Here is a 14,069-nt window from a genome sequence, read left to right on the forward strand (position 1 = left end):
GTCTTCACTCTCCGCTGCATTTAACAATGCATTACCAGGCTCCTCCTATTGTTTAACCCTATTTTCCTCAGAATTTTGAACACCTTGTACCACTTGATCCTGTTGAACGCTTCTCTCAGGTTACAAATCGTATTTTTTTTTTCTTTTCTGTTGACCCCACTATCAACCGCAACGTGAGAATTGCCTCTCTGGTGCTTATACCTTCCCTAATGCCAAGCTGGTAGCCATCTATCAATCCTCAATTTTCTTTACCATTCTGCAGTGTATTATTCTTGTCAGTTACTTGGATGCATCAGATGTTCAGCTTGTGTGCGATAATTCTCGCTTTTATCGTACCTTGCAACCTTCAGAATTGGGTGAGTGATGTTTTTCCGAACGTCAAGTGGTATATGCTCGTCTCATACAGTCTACTGACTAACTTGAATAGTCGTTTTATTGCCACTTCCCCTAATGATTTCAGAAATAATCAGGGAATGTTATCTATCTGCTCTGCCTTATTCAATCTTAAGTTTAAGTAAGTTCTTTTAATTTCTGTTTCCAAGACGGCTATACCCTGTCTTTCCCTAACGACTCCTGTTCGTCTTCACTCTCCACTGCATTTAACAATGCAACTCTCCTTGCACACTTAATGTTACTAGCCTTGCTTTTAAATTTACCGAAAGTTGTTTTGACTTTTCTGTATGCTGAGTCAGTCCTTCCACCAATTAGTTCTCATATAGCTGGAGAAATCAAAGATATCTGAAATTAAACATTAAAGATAAGTACCCGTTGTAAAGGCATGAAAGCTCGATAGTTGTTGCTGCTTTAAGTGGAGTCGCGTCATTACGAATATCAATATTTTTTTCTCCTAGAGCAGGGATGGCTAAGGAGTGATTATTCAGAGGTGTAAAACAGTATTTCTGGGTTTGCAGACAAAGTCTCTAAACGTCACGTGATTATGGTGCTGCACAACGCTTGTGTATAAGCACTCTGCATAATTTGAATGTCATTATATCGTTAGTGCACACAAGTCACGTTCACAATTACCTTGCGTTTTGTACACACGTTTCATATGCATCTCAATAACTTGCAATCATTACATGCACTTAAGTCAGATTGTTGTTGCTGTTAATATGACGCGTTCTTCCTCGCTAGTGTACCGTTTGTAAGCTTCCGAATAGCTACTGCAGCCTACATTCATCCAAACATTCTCACAGTATCCACCTCTTGGTCTGTCTCCACATTACCCCCAACACTTCCCTCAAAAGCCTATTGACGATTTCTTCATACCGTACGATGTGTCCTATTAATGTATCTCTTCTTCTAGTCAAGTTGTACCATAAAATTCTGTCCTCCCCACTTCTATTCAGTGCTTCTTCATTAGTAACGCATTCTATCCATAAAATCTTCAGCTTTCTTCTATAGAACCTTAGTTAAAAGTTTAAATTCTCTTCTTGAGTAAATTTCCAATGGTGCATGTTTCACATCGCTGCATTCCCAGAAAATACCGTCTAAAAACACCTCCCAACAATTTATAGATGTTAACAAATTTCTCTTACTGTTGCCAATTTGCAGTTTATCTTCTCTGTACCTCGACCATTATCAGTTAATTTGCTGCTCAAACAAAAAACATGATCCAGTACCTTTAGTGTCTCTTTCCCTCTTCTAATTCTCTCTGTATAGCCTGATTTACTTCAACTACACTTTGTTATATTTTTTTAACTTATGCTCACCTTCTAATTCCTTTCTAAGAAATGCAGTAGCTACATTCCTTTTCTTTGCCCTTCCGAGTCCTTTCATGTCTTGGGCAGCAGTGCAATATCATCGGCAAATATCAAAGTTTTTATTTCTCCCCCGCAACTTTAATTTCTTCTCCAGATCATTCATTGTCTTCCTTTACTGCTTACTTAACGTGCAGATCGAATAGCACGGAAAACAGTTTACAACCCTTCGGACTCTCATCTCAACGACTGCTTCCCTTCCTTGTCCTTCGGGTTTTATAACTGTTGTCTAGTTTCTGTGCTGGTTGAAATGAGCCTTGAATTTAACCCTATACATTTTGAAGTTCTGAATGTGTTCCAGTCAAAATCGTCAAAAGTTTTATCTAGGTCAACAAGCGCTATAAAAGTAAGTTTGACTTTCTTTAACCTATTTCATAAAATAAGACCTGTCGCCAACACCGGCTCACGTGTTCCTACGTTCTCCAGACCTTGCTTTAAAGCTTTCGAAATGAACTGTAAGAGCAGTTTATTTGTATGGAGAGAAGTGTAACCACACAGATATCGCTAACTGTTTTTTCTGTAGGATGAAGAGACAGCCGCCACTACTTTTTAGATCCTACTCTGTAATTGATGTCAGTGCGGTGTCTGTGTTATAAAGAATATTGGTACTGTCAAATAATTTCGCAGTACGCCAAAATGAAAACGCTGCCAAAAAACTTCGAATCTGGAGCTGTGATGTGCAGGTCATTAACGATCTATCACGCGCTGAAGTTTTCTTTGAAGGAACTACTTTTTTATGTTTTATGTTTTAATAGTTCCATATGTTTGATGTTATTAATTTCATTTCTAGAAACTAAATTATTAACCGTAAATCTATAATACGAACAGGTTCTAAGGTTTCGAACTGTGGTTTCAGTACAGTTAACGAAATGTATGATGGTGTGTGTAATCCGCAAATAATGATTCAGACTGTGCATATGGAAACTGCTTCAGTGTGTGTATACTGAATGGATTGAGCGGCTCCACATTCCCATATCACCAGTTTCATCAAGCACTTGCCACGTAAATATATGGCCAGAAAGTCAAGTAAATTATCCATACGATATTATTTCTCCATTGCTCTGTGACTCTATATTAAAAGCAAATAAAATGCTTCATTCAGGTAAATTATAATAATAATATAGGCGTGTGACGAGGGCCTCCTGTCAGGTAGACCGCTCGCCTTAGTGGAATTAATTTTTATGAGACCTGCCTATTAAAAGTAGCTTGTCCTGTTTTAACGTATTTCCATTTCCATCGTAACAACAGTTATTCAGAATTAGATAAATGTGTAAAGACTGCCTTAATAAGTGCACCATTAAAGTTTGTCTTAGTACAAACATGTAAACAAACAGCATTACACCTAAATCATGTGGCCATTTAGATTTGATGTTAGCCAAATGCATAGTACGCTACGCTCCTCCATATATATTTCTCCTCTATAACTTTTATATAAAATTTCTCAACCGCTAAGTCTATTGTTCATTTCCAAATTATCTAATGGCGTCTACATCAAAAGCTGTCTGCAGTAGATCAGCAGGCAGCACCACTCTGGGGCCAGGAGTAGGAGTTTGTATGCTTGTGTGTAGGGGTGCCGGCACTACAAGACACACTAAGTATGAAATACTGGTTACTGTACTTTGTTCGTGAAAGTCAATTACAACTGAGAGTGAGTCGTCTGATCTACACTAAATGATCTGAAATAAGTGAAAGAATCTCCCAAAGATTGTTACTGTATGTAACCTGTTAGATTACTTTTATTTCGGTGACTGTGCTATTAAATTCCTCGAACTGTAGTTACTGAAAATAAATTGTATGAGCGAATGGAATGGAGAGTGAAAATGAAATGTCGTGTGGCTAAGGCCTCCCGTCTGGTAGACCGTTCACCTGGTGCAGGTCTTTCGATTTGACGCCACTTCGGCGACCTGCGCGTCGATGGGGATGAAATTATGATGATTAGGACAACACAACACCCAGTCCCTGAGCCGAGAAAATCTACAACCCAGCCGGGAATCGAACCCGGGACCTTAGGATTGACATTCCGTCACGCTGACCACTTTTTTAAAAATCTCATTTGGTTCGCTTTTGTTCGTCGCATCTGCACTGGGCGGACGCCGTAACACACCCGTTTAAGTTCGTTGTTGATCGATTAGCTCAGTTTTTTTATTACAGAGGGCTGCTAACCCTCTGACCGAACACGCTGAGCTACCGTGCCGGCAATTTGTTGGGTATTTGTGGCTGAAACTCAATAAACCACCGTTTTCGTATCAAATGGTCTCATTTCAGATCATCATTCTTATTGTTACACACAAACCTAGTAATAGAAAGGAAAGTTTATCGTGTTATGGAGACTATTACAAAATTTACACAAGGTCTATATTCAAACTGAGTAATCTCGCCTGCAGTTGTTCCAGTGATGATCAATACTAAAACGATATTAGAGACAGGACAGCCTTCATTTCTTAGGAACTTTTAGAAAATTTAGGGCCGCATACTAAAACACTCGCACTACATTCAGTAGCGCACTAATTGTGTAAATGCGTACCATATATACTGAAATACCTTTTCTTGAAACACTATTAGTTTCGTATTTATCTTACCATGTTGTAAAGAGAGCGATCTCTATATTAGTGTAAAAATATTCCAAAATCAAATTTTTATTGCCCTAAGCCCACTTAATAGATATCCTGATTACTAGTTTCAGCAACGCTGTTTTGCCACCTTCAGGTCATCGGTTATGTGCTGGCAATGTAGCTTCTCTGAAACTAGTAACTAGGATATGTATCAATTGCGATCTGGGGAATAAAACTATTTTGGAAGCATTTTTACATTTTGTAGTTAACTATTTTTTTCTCTCTTTGTTCCCATTGTCTCCCCCCCCCCCCCCCCCTCGCCCCGTCTGTAATCTGTTTTCCACAGTTTAGTCTCTCTCTGTGACTGCTTCCTTCCCTCCTCCCCCCGCCCCCCGCACCAAACATTATGTTTTCTACACTCTACACTCGGTGTATATCTACTATTTTTTCTCCTCTACACCTTCTCAAAAACACATAATATTGCTGGATGTTGCAGATGATACCTTAGCAACCTTCCGAAAATTTATCGAAATTGCCACTACTTTTGGAACCAGTGGTCTGAAGCGTGAAAGTCATACCTATCGGTGACACATGAAAATTTGTACAGGCCCGGCAAAATTTTCATGTGCCCCCAACAGGTGTGATGTCCATCCTAGTGCAGCTTATGTCAAAATTAGTCACGATTTTGACGAAATTTCTAATTATTTTTACAGCTGCCGATCGCTGACTAAATCTATTCCTTCAGACATGCACAGACGTCTGAAGGAGCTGATTAATAATAGGTCTTGTTAACCTGTCGCCTTCTTCTGTTAAAGTACGTTTTATTCTGTTTAGTACTTCTGGATTTCATATTTTATCTGTGAACTCCATTTTTAACATTCGAACAGCTCTGCATTTCAAAAGCTTCCACCTTCTTTACCCGTGGATTTCTTATGGTCAGCTTTGTGCAATGCTGTGCTACAGATTTACACTTTCAAGAATATTTTCCTCACTTCCACGTCACTGTATGATACTAGTTTTCTCTTTCTCTTGTCTCTGCAGCCCTGGCTTTCTTTTTTCAGCAGTCTTCTTCATCTCCATGTGTAAAGAAATTTCCATCTCAGTTATCATATTTTTGAAACAGGATGTTCCCAGTTTTCTTCCCTACGATCTTTCTTTCGAAAACATTCGTAGAAGAAAATCATCTCAAAGTAAGTGTCCAATCATCTGCGTTCCTCTTTTCTTTCATTGTTACTATTGAATCCTCGATGAATATATTAAATAAGTAAGGTGAGAAACGGCACTCCTGTCTTACTCGTATTCTAATTCACCTGTCCTGCCAACCTAGTCCTTATTCAAGCATTGCTTTAAATAGCAACTTTCAGTCACTCATATCAAATGCTTTTTCCAGCTCAATAAGTGCTACGTATGTAATATTTTATTTTAATGGTAACCGGTTCAGTCTTAAGGATCATCTTCAACCCATTAAAAAACTCTGAGATAAAAATAATCATGTATCAGGAACAAAAAGGAAAAAGTGATAATAACACGTGGAGTAAAGGTACATTTACTTGTTCCTGGTTGCCTCTAAGGAAAGTGTTATTTTCGTTTCAGAGACTTGGTGTGATGAGAATAGTTTAGACTGAAGTCGGTTACCGTTAAATTAAAATATTTTAAATGTATTTTTAAGATAAAAACCGCCTTTTTTAAATTTAGTTATAGATCGCTGTGTTTCCAATTATGTTATCAAAAATTATTTTTTTCTTTACTTCTAATCTTTTGTACAGCATATGACGTTGTGCTAATATTGGTTCTCTCGTTCCTCTAACTGAGAAGGGTGGAGCTTTAATTGTGAAGTAATCTTCCTACACATTACCCAACCTACGTATGGTTCCTCTCCTGCTTGTGCAATTCACTACTGCCTCCATATCTCGCTTTTTAGATATGACAGTCCTTTTACAGGTTGCACTGTTGTGTTGTTCCCAGCTACGACGTAATTTAGTCATTATTTCCTATTGCACAGCACTTCGTAACCGTTCTGTTTGATTTGTATATCGTTAAGCGATATTCAGCGCTGTGCATGCTCTCCATTCCTTTCAGTAGGTGTTCTAAGTCTTCGTTTCTTCGTCCTATCAAACGTGACGTAAAGGATATCTCATATGCTACTCAACTTGCAGTGCATAAGCCAGTCTCGTAAAACATACCTGCACGCCCCTTGCACGGTGCGAAAGCAGAAGGTGTACTGATACACAGCGGCACTCGGCGTAGGCTACGGAAGGCATCGTTTTCGGCCCAAAGTGTGCCGGTATACATCCGACTTGCTCCATCTTACAACAGTCCAGGAAGCGTGGAAACGGCAGTTGAAGTAATGAAAAAAAAAATGGATAAAAATCCAGCGAACCAAAGAAATCTATCAGTTGAAAGCAGGAGCAGCTGTTCTTGAGATTAGTCTCTCAAGGTGGTCGTAATCGCCACTGGAAGCGTAAACACCAGCCGCTCACTATATCAGACATCGTTCGTGGTACACAGCACTTTTGTTCTACGTTTTATGATATTCCTAAGAAAAAGCAGTCGTATGGAACAGGGCGACAGATGCTCGCCTGCTTCACAAAAAAATGGTTCAAATGGCTCTGAGCACTATGGGACTTAATATCTGTGGTCATCAGTCCCATAGAACTTACAACTACTTAAACCTAACCAACTTAAGGACAACACACACATCCATTCCCGAGGCAGGATTCGAACCTGCGACCGTAGCAGTCTCGCGGTTCCGGACTGAGCGCCTAGTACCGCTAGACCACCGCGCCCGGCCATGCTTCACAATGAGGCATTCTCGCTCAAGGTGCCGAGAATGAGGTGTACTGACGATGATGTCCTGTCACTGGTGTCCTTATTTTGTGGGATGCGGCAATCAAACAGCATAAAATTTATGTGTGAATTTGGAGGGTGGTGAATGATTCATATTATCACAATCAATCAAAGTTGGTTCAGCACAAAAGGAGCAAGTCAAAAAGTAAGCATCAGAGTAAAACAGATAGATCTGAGGTGTATCTCACTCGCCTGTAAACTGATGAGACCCACCTTATTCCACACACTCTTGAATGAACCGCTAGTAAACGTATTTAAGTGGATCGGGATAAATGAATGCTTACATGTGAATCCCCGGGTTTTGGTAGTACACATGAAAGTCAAGAAGACGTGTCCTTAAATACACTGACTCATTCACCAGTTCTAGGGCTTAGAAACCCAAAATTCAGCAGCATGCCAACTCAGTCTTAAGCCATACGATTCTCAGCAGTTCATCTATCCACTACAGAGCCCAATTTCGAATTTTGCGAAGATGGATAAATAAATCGGCCTGGTCTTACCAAAGGAACTATCCCGGCATTTATTTTCAGCGATTTCGGTAAAGCACAGGAAACATATAATTGTCTGGATGGAGATCTGAACAGTCGGCCTTAAGGATACGAGTCCAGTGCCTTACCTCTCCAGGTATGTTCTGTACCACATGTCATACACGCAATGGCAGTAGTGCCCCCATCACCTGTTAGCAAGCAAAAGAACCAAAATATTCAATGTTGTGGTACCAAACATGTAGCCAACACATTATGAATACAGCTCAATTGTAGAATGTGACAACACACTTACTAGGAATCTCACGGAATCGTGCCATTTAATGCTAACCTTAATATGAAATCTCTTCACATTCAACAAATATTACACATGCCGCGTATAGACAATTTTCCTTCAGCCCTTAAAAAAAAATAAAAAAATAACTTTACATTTGACAATGAGAAAACTTAAATTAAAAATATTTATTTCTGATATCTATTTATGTTCTTAATCAGTTTACGCCTTAAAAGGTATGTTCGTAATAGAGTCTTTCCATTTCAAAGAGCAACAGACACATTGTAAGTATATAGGTATGAAAATCTGAATGAACAGCAACTGAGTTAGGAAAATTGGGCAATTAATGTTATCTTCGCGATGAATGATGCAATAGTTCGCAGATATCGTTACAAATTTCTCTGGGTATACACCATGTAACGTCGCAGCCATTTGCAAGGCTGCACAGTTTTTGCAATAAGTTTTCTTCTGTTAGGTCAAGCTGTATTGGATGCTGTCAATGAAGCCTCCAGGCCTGGCCGTTGTGTAGTCGGCTGCTGGCGTCATAATGCCATATGTCGCATTGTGCGGAAGGTGAGAACTGCTCTGTGATGAGCGTACTAAGATCTTACCTAAGAAACTAAATAACTGTGGCAAATATGATCTGTTTGTTTCCAAATTTGGTATATGAACTTTTATAATTTAGAAGAATAATGTGTACAATTTTCATGCACATAACATTAACAGTTTTGAAAATATAAAAAACCAATTAAAAATACTTAGCCGACACTTAAGAAAGTAAATTCAGATAGTAACAATAACAATTTATATTTCTTTTGTTTCTAAGGCGCTGCAGTCATGGACTGTACGACTGATCCAGGAGGAGGTTCGAATCCTCCCTCGGGCATGGGTGTGTGTATTTGTCCTTAGAATAATTCAGGTTAAGTAATGTGTAACCTTCGGGACTGATGACCTCAGCAGTTAAGTCCCATAAGGTTTCACACACATTTTAACATTTTGGAACATTTCTTTTGTTATTTTAAAACAATAACAGCACTCTCAGTGCGCACAAGTTATTTTGAAGGAATTTTAATTCCAAACATTTAATAATTTTGCTTTCGTAAGGAAAATAATAGTTTAAAAGTTGATATTTATATTTTGTGTTACGGTGGGAGTAGATGAGAGTGTCTACGTGAGGACATACGTCAAATTTCAATTTTCTAATGTATTACACCATCCGTAACTAGCAATTGTTTCGTAACCAGGCTGTCCTGAAAACGGTGAATCCCCCCAACTGGTGGATGCCGTTTGACTAGGAGCGTTTGCTTTTGTAATAAGGCAGCCTGAAAGACATTAAGATGTTACTTATATCTAAACTATATTTCAAGCATAGTTTTCTTTTGATTTTTGTTTAGTTTGGTTTTGTGGAATGAAATTTTGCAATATGAAATGACGTAGATGCATCTGCGAATGCTGACTGGAGTAAAGCGGTTTGGACGTGAAATTGATCATAAAAGGTTAATCTGATTGGATGATCATTTTGATCAACCAATGAGAGAAAAGTCTTTCCCGCGTAATTGAATGAGTTATATGCTCTGTGAGCGGTGGCATTCGGGCAGTCGTGGACTCGCTGTCGGGCGAGAAGGTCTTGTTAAGTGTGTCCGAAAAAATTATCTGTAAGATAAAGAAATGGCGGTTAAATCGCGCTCGGTTTATATCGCCATGCTAGCAGATGCAATTACGGACATTTCGATGAAGTTTTGAGAGGTTTTGGAATGTTGGTTGCAGAATAAACTGCGTGTGAACCTATCGGCCTTTGTGAATACCCTACGTGACGTCTTCCGTATGCATGTACAGAACATTTTGACGAGCATCTTCTTTCGAAGAATCCACTGAAAAGGACCGAATGTGAACTCATTTTGTAACAGTGTGTTGCCTGTGTGAATCTCGTAAAATTTCGGGTTGCACTTAACACATTTCTGGCTGTCTTACGTGTGATATAAGCTGCGCGAACTAGTTGTAGATGTGGTACCAACGTAAATGTGGGCTTGAGACATCATAAATGAAAAGGACCGTAATAAAACATCAGTATCTACAAACAAATATTTTCAATGAAGGGGAAAGCACCCACTTTGGACGATATTAACAGACATTTACCGGTTTATCTTCTTGCTGGAGTTTCGAGGACTAAGTATGGACAGTGGTTTTCTTCAACGCTGCTTTTCTCGTCGTCTACATAGTACCTACGAATGCAGAGCACCGGGTGGTGAATGGACACTATACTTAGGTATGTGGACATTAAGTAAATAGCAAAACGAGGCACGCCAACCCCCCCCCCCCCCCCCCCCCCCCCAGCCACCCGCCGCAACCATGATGAGCCAAAACATTATGACCACCTGATTAACAGCTTGTTTGTCCGTATTTGGAACGAAGAACATGACTCATCCCTCATCCTGCGTATCAGGTATCCGACAGTTTCTTGGTAGGATTGTGGAGGTATATGGCATTAGATATCTACGTACATGTCATGTAATTCGCGTAAGGAAAGGACCGCTGATTTGCCTACTCCTTGATGGCGACTGATAGCGTCCCAAATCAGTTCCATAGGACATTATACGTATTAGGTCACCGAGACATCAACGTGAGTTCACTATAATGCTCCTAAAACCACTGTAACACGGTTCTGGCTCCGAGTCACGGACAATTACACTACTGTAAAATGGCACCTCCGTCGGGGAAGACATAAAGCATGAAGGGATGCAGGCTATTCGCACCTGTCAACATGTCTTTGATTACTACCACGGGTCCCATGGAAGCTAAGGAGAACGTCTCCCACAACATTATATTGCTGCCACCAGCCTACGTCAGTGGCGCGCTGTACGTTTCGAGCTGCCGTTCACCTCGATGACTGTGGAGACGACGATCGACTTATTGTAGCAAAACTATGATTCACCCGAAGAACCGACACGTTTCCTCTGTTCGACGGTCGAATACCGATGGTTCCGTGCCCCTTGAAATCTTAACTGACGATGTCATTGGTTCAACACATGTCGGTGTATCAGCACTGTGCTCTTTCGCCAGAGGTGCCACAGATCGCCATCTACCCACTTTACAGAGAAGAGAAGCAGCAGAACCACACGTTCTGTGAAGATTTGTGGACGTCCAACCACTTAGCGCCTAGCGGTAGTTCCGTAGATGCTCACTACAGTAGCACTTGATCATTCCACCAGCTTCGCCGTTTCCGAGGTACTCGATCGGAGACTTCGCGCAATAATAATCTGCCCGTTGTTACAGCCGCTTATATCAACCTATTTCCCCATTTGCAGCCCAAACCTTCGCTAGGGTGATGCCCCATCCTTGTCTCCTCCTCTTAAATAGTTCTCGCAACGCCACCGGGCGGCATACAATGTCACGTTGGTCAGTGGTCATAACGTTTTGGCTCATAAGTGTACGATGCTAGTAAGACGTTAGTTTGAAACGTTCTTGGAGAGGGATAGAAAGAAACGTCTTACTTCCGTGACTTATTTTTATTTTGCCACTTAGTCTCTCTGTGCGCTAATGCACTTGATCTAGCGGCTTTCCACTGCCTTGATCCCTCCTCGAAAATCGTATTCCTCCTGGACTGTAAAACACCCGTCAACTTCGGTTGTCAGGTCTTCGATTAAAGAGAAAGTCCGTCCACCGAGGAACGTTTTGTGCTTTGGGAAGAAATGGAATTCTGATGGAACCAAATAAAGCGAATAAAGCGGGTGAACCTTAGTTCATAAATTTTTCCACGGCAATGATACATATGTGTGGGCATGTATTGTCTTGATGAAATATAATTTTCTTCTTTGCCAAACATGACCTTTCTTACTTACTCTTTTGCTGCAGTTGATGCAGGCGGCTACCGTAGTGTTATCCTGTAGTTGTTTGATCAGTGGGCAGGTGACCTCTGAGCAGCACCTCTCTCGCATACCAGAAAGCTGACGCCATGTTCTTTCCGGCCGACTGTATTGCCTTTGCTTCTTTGTTGTTCCACTACTTTGATTGTTGTATTGTCTCTGGGATACAGTAGTGGAAAAAGTTTCATCTGTGATCACGAACCGGTGCAAAGAATCCTGTTGGTTGCTCAGAAAGCGGGTCGAGGTTTCCATTCTTCTGTTTCTGATCCTGGTTTAACAGCCGTTGCACCCATCGAGAATTCCTCGTATTCACTTCCACTATTAAAACGTGATATATAGCTGTTCAGATAACATCCCTACTGCTTGATCCTCCAGGATCATTCCGTGCAGTTCTGCAATAATTTCAGGATTGGTGGCGCATTTTGGCCGACCACTAAGCGGATTATCATCTAAGCTGTCCCGATCAAATTTAAACTCGTTTTTCCACTCGGCAACAGGTGGATATTAAGGAGCGAAAACCCCCAGTGTTTTGTGAAGGTCAGCATGAATTTATTTTGCTTTCGACCCTTTCTTGGGAAGTACTAAATCACTGATGGAATTTCGATTTTTACTCCATTTACACAAATTAGTGCAGATGGAAAACAAAAGAGATGTTCGCACGACAGATCTTTACCCGGAGCACTGATGTGTCACCCGTTTACTTATAAGGGATTAGGTATTATCATGCGGATGTCTCGTTGCGCTAGCGCCGACACTTGCTGGTGATACCGCGAAATTTTCAACACTTTTCCTCATATATATCCATTGTATATTCCAGATTTCTTCAAACTAATACTAAAATGCAACGTCCGTTTGTTTTACAGAGCAGAATGCGGATTCATGTTGGCAATATTTATTTTTCAAGTCGAGTGATTTGGGCAGCTGTTCTTCCCTGCTCCTCACCGAGCAGGCCTGTAACATGTAGCAAAGTTTTTCGTCCTCATGGCAGAAGCATCGCGATGTGCTGCGGGCACAACAATACACCGAGACCGTTGCCGAGGGGTCGGATCGAGCAACGTGGCGCATTGGTTCCTGTACTGGAGTCGATTTCTGGAGGACGACAGTTCAAAGCCGCGTCCGGCCGTCCAGATTTCGGTTTTCCATGATTTATTTATATCACACCAGGCAAATGACTTTATGATTCCTTTGAAAGAGCACTGATAATTTCCTTCCCATCCTTGACACCATCTGAGCTTGTGTCCTGCCTCTAATGACTTCGGTTTTGACGGGACATTAAACCTAGCCTTCCTTCCTTCCTTCCTTCCTTCCTTCCGAGACGTCCGGGTCCATGACGGCATAACGGTCACCCATAAGTCATGGAGATAGGTCAAAGATTAGGCCACGTTTCACTTATTTCGCTCCATGGTATCCATGATGTACCCAATAGGTCTGAGTTCAGGATCTGCGGAACTAGAAAAACCTGCACCCTCAATTCAATAGAATGGCCCTCAAATCACTTTCTCTGTATGTCCATCTTTTTAGAAATGGTTGCGGTACTCGGCTGATCGATACAGGCTGTCAGATACTGGTGTTAGTATATATTTGTTACACTGATCGCTTCAGCCATCAGCTGCCGACAGTTAGACATTCCCATGTTTATCTAACTGTCGGCAGGTGATGGTTGAAGCGATCAGTGTAACAAATATATACTAACACCAGTACTGCTGGCCCCTGTTTTGAACACAACCGAGGTAGATTCTTCCTACACGTCGGTCAGGGTCATGAAGATGGCGTAGTAAAACGCTGAATTGGTTGCCAAATGTAGCAATTGAAAATTGACGGCTGATAGTTATTTAATTTGACATCCTCAAATCACTTAGTCGCAGTTCCAAACCGATGGACCGTTGGTCTGGTACTGCCGGCAGTGTGTGCTTTTTAGGCGGTTTTCCAAGTATGTTTATGCAAATTCAACGCTGGTATACTCAATCAACTCAGAAAATACAACTTCAAAGCAGCTGAAATCATATAACATTGTAGCCTTCCGTTACCAGAGTCAGTTGACATAAATGATTTCTGGTATCGTACCACGAAATAAGGGAGAAAACTGTGATGGAGAAACCATAGCACAGTTTTTTACATTAAGACGCAGTACGATACTCAGAAAACTATTTCGTCAGTTGAGATACATTAAAACACAGAACACAGTTTACACATTTCACGGAAGATGCTGCATAGCAATCCCCTCCCTTAGTTTATACCAACGACCGTCGCCAAAGAAAGGGCGAATGATCACAAAGTTAATGAAGGAA

General features: G+C 40.9%; 1 protein-coding gene across 1 annotated transcript in view; it reads right to left on the reverse strand.

Moving 5' to 3' along the window:
• LOC126267844 (uncharacterized) overlaps positions 1-14,069 on the reverse strand; it is a 1,288,882-nt gene that overhangs the window by 249,837 nt on the left and 1,024,976 nt on the right. The window lies entirely within an intron of this gene.

The sequence above is a fragment of the Schistocerca gregaria genome, chromosome 4, assembly GCF_023897955.1.
Source record: "Schistocerca gregaria isolate iqSchGreg1 chromosome 4, iqSchGreg1.2, whole genome shotgun sequence".
NCBI classification, from domain to species: Eukaryota; Metazoa; Arthropoda; class Insecta; order Orthoptera; family Acrididae; genus Schistocerca; species Schistocerca gregaria.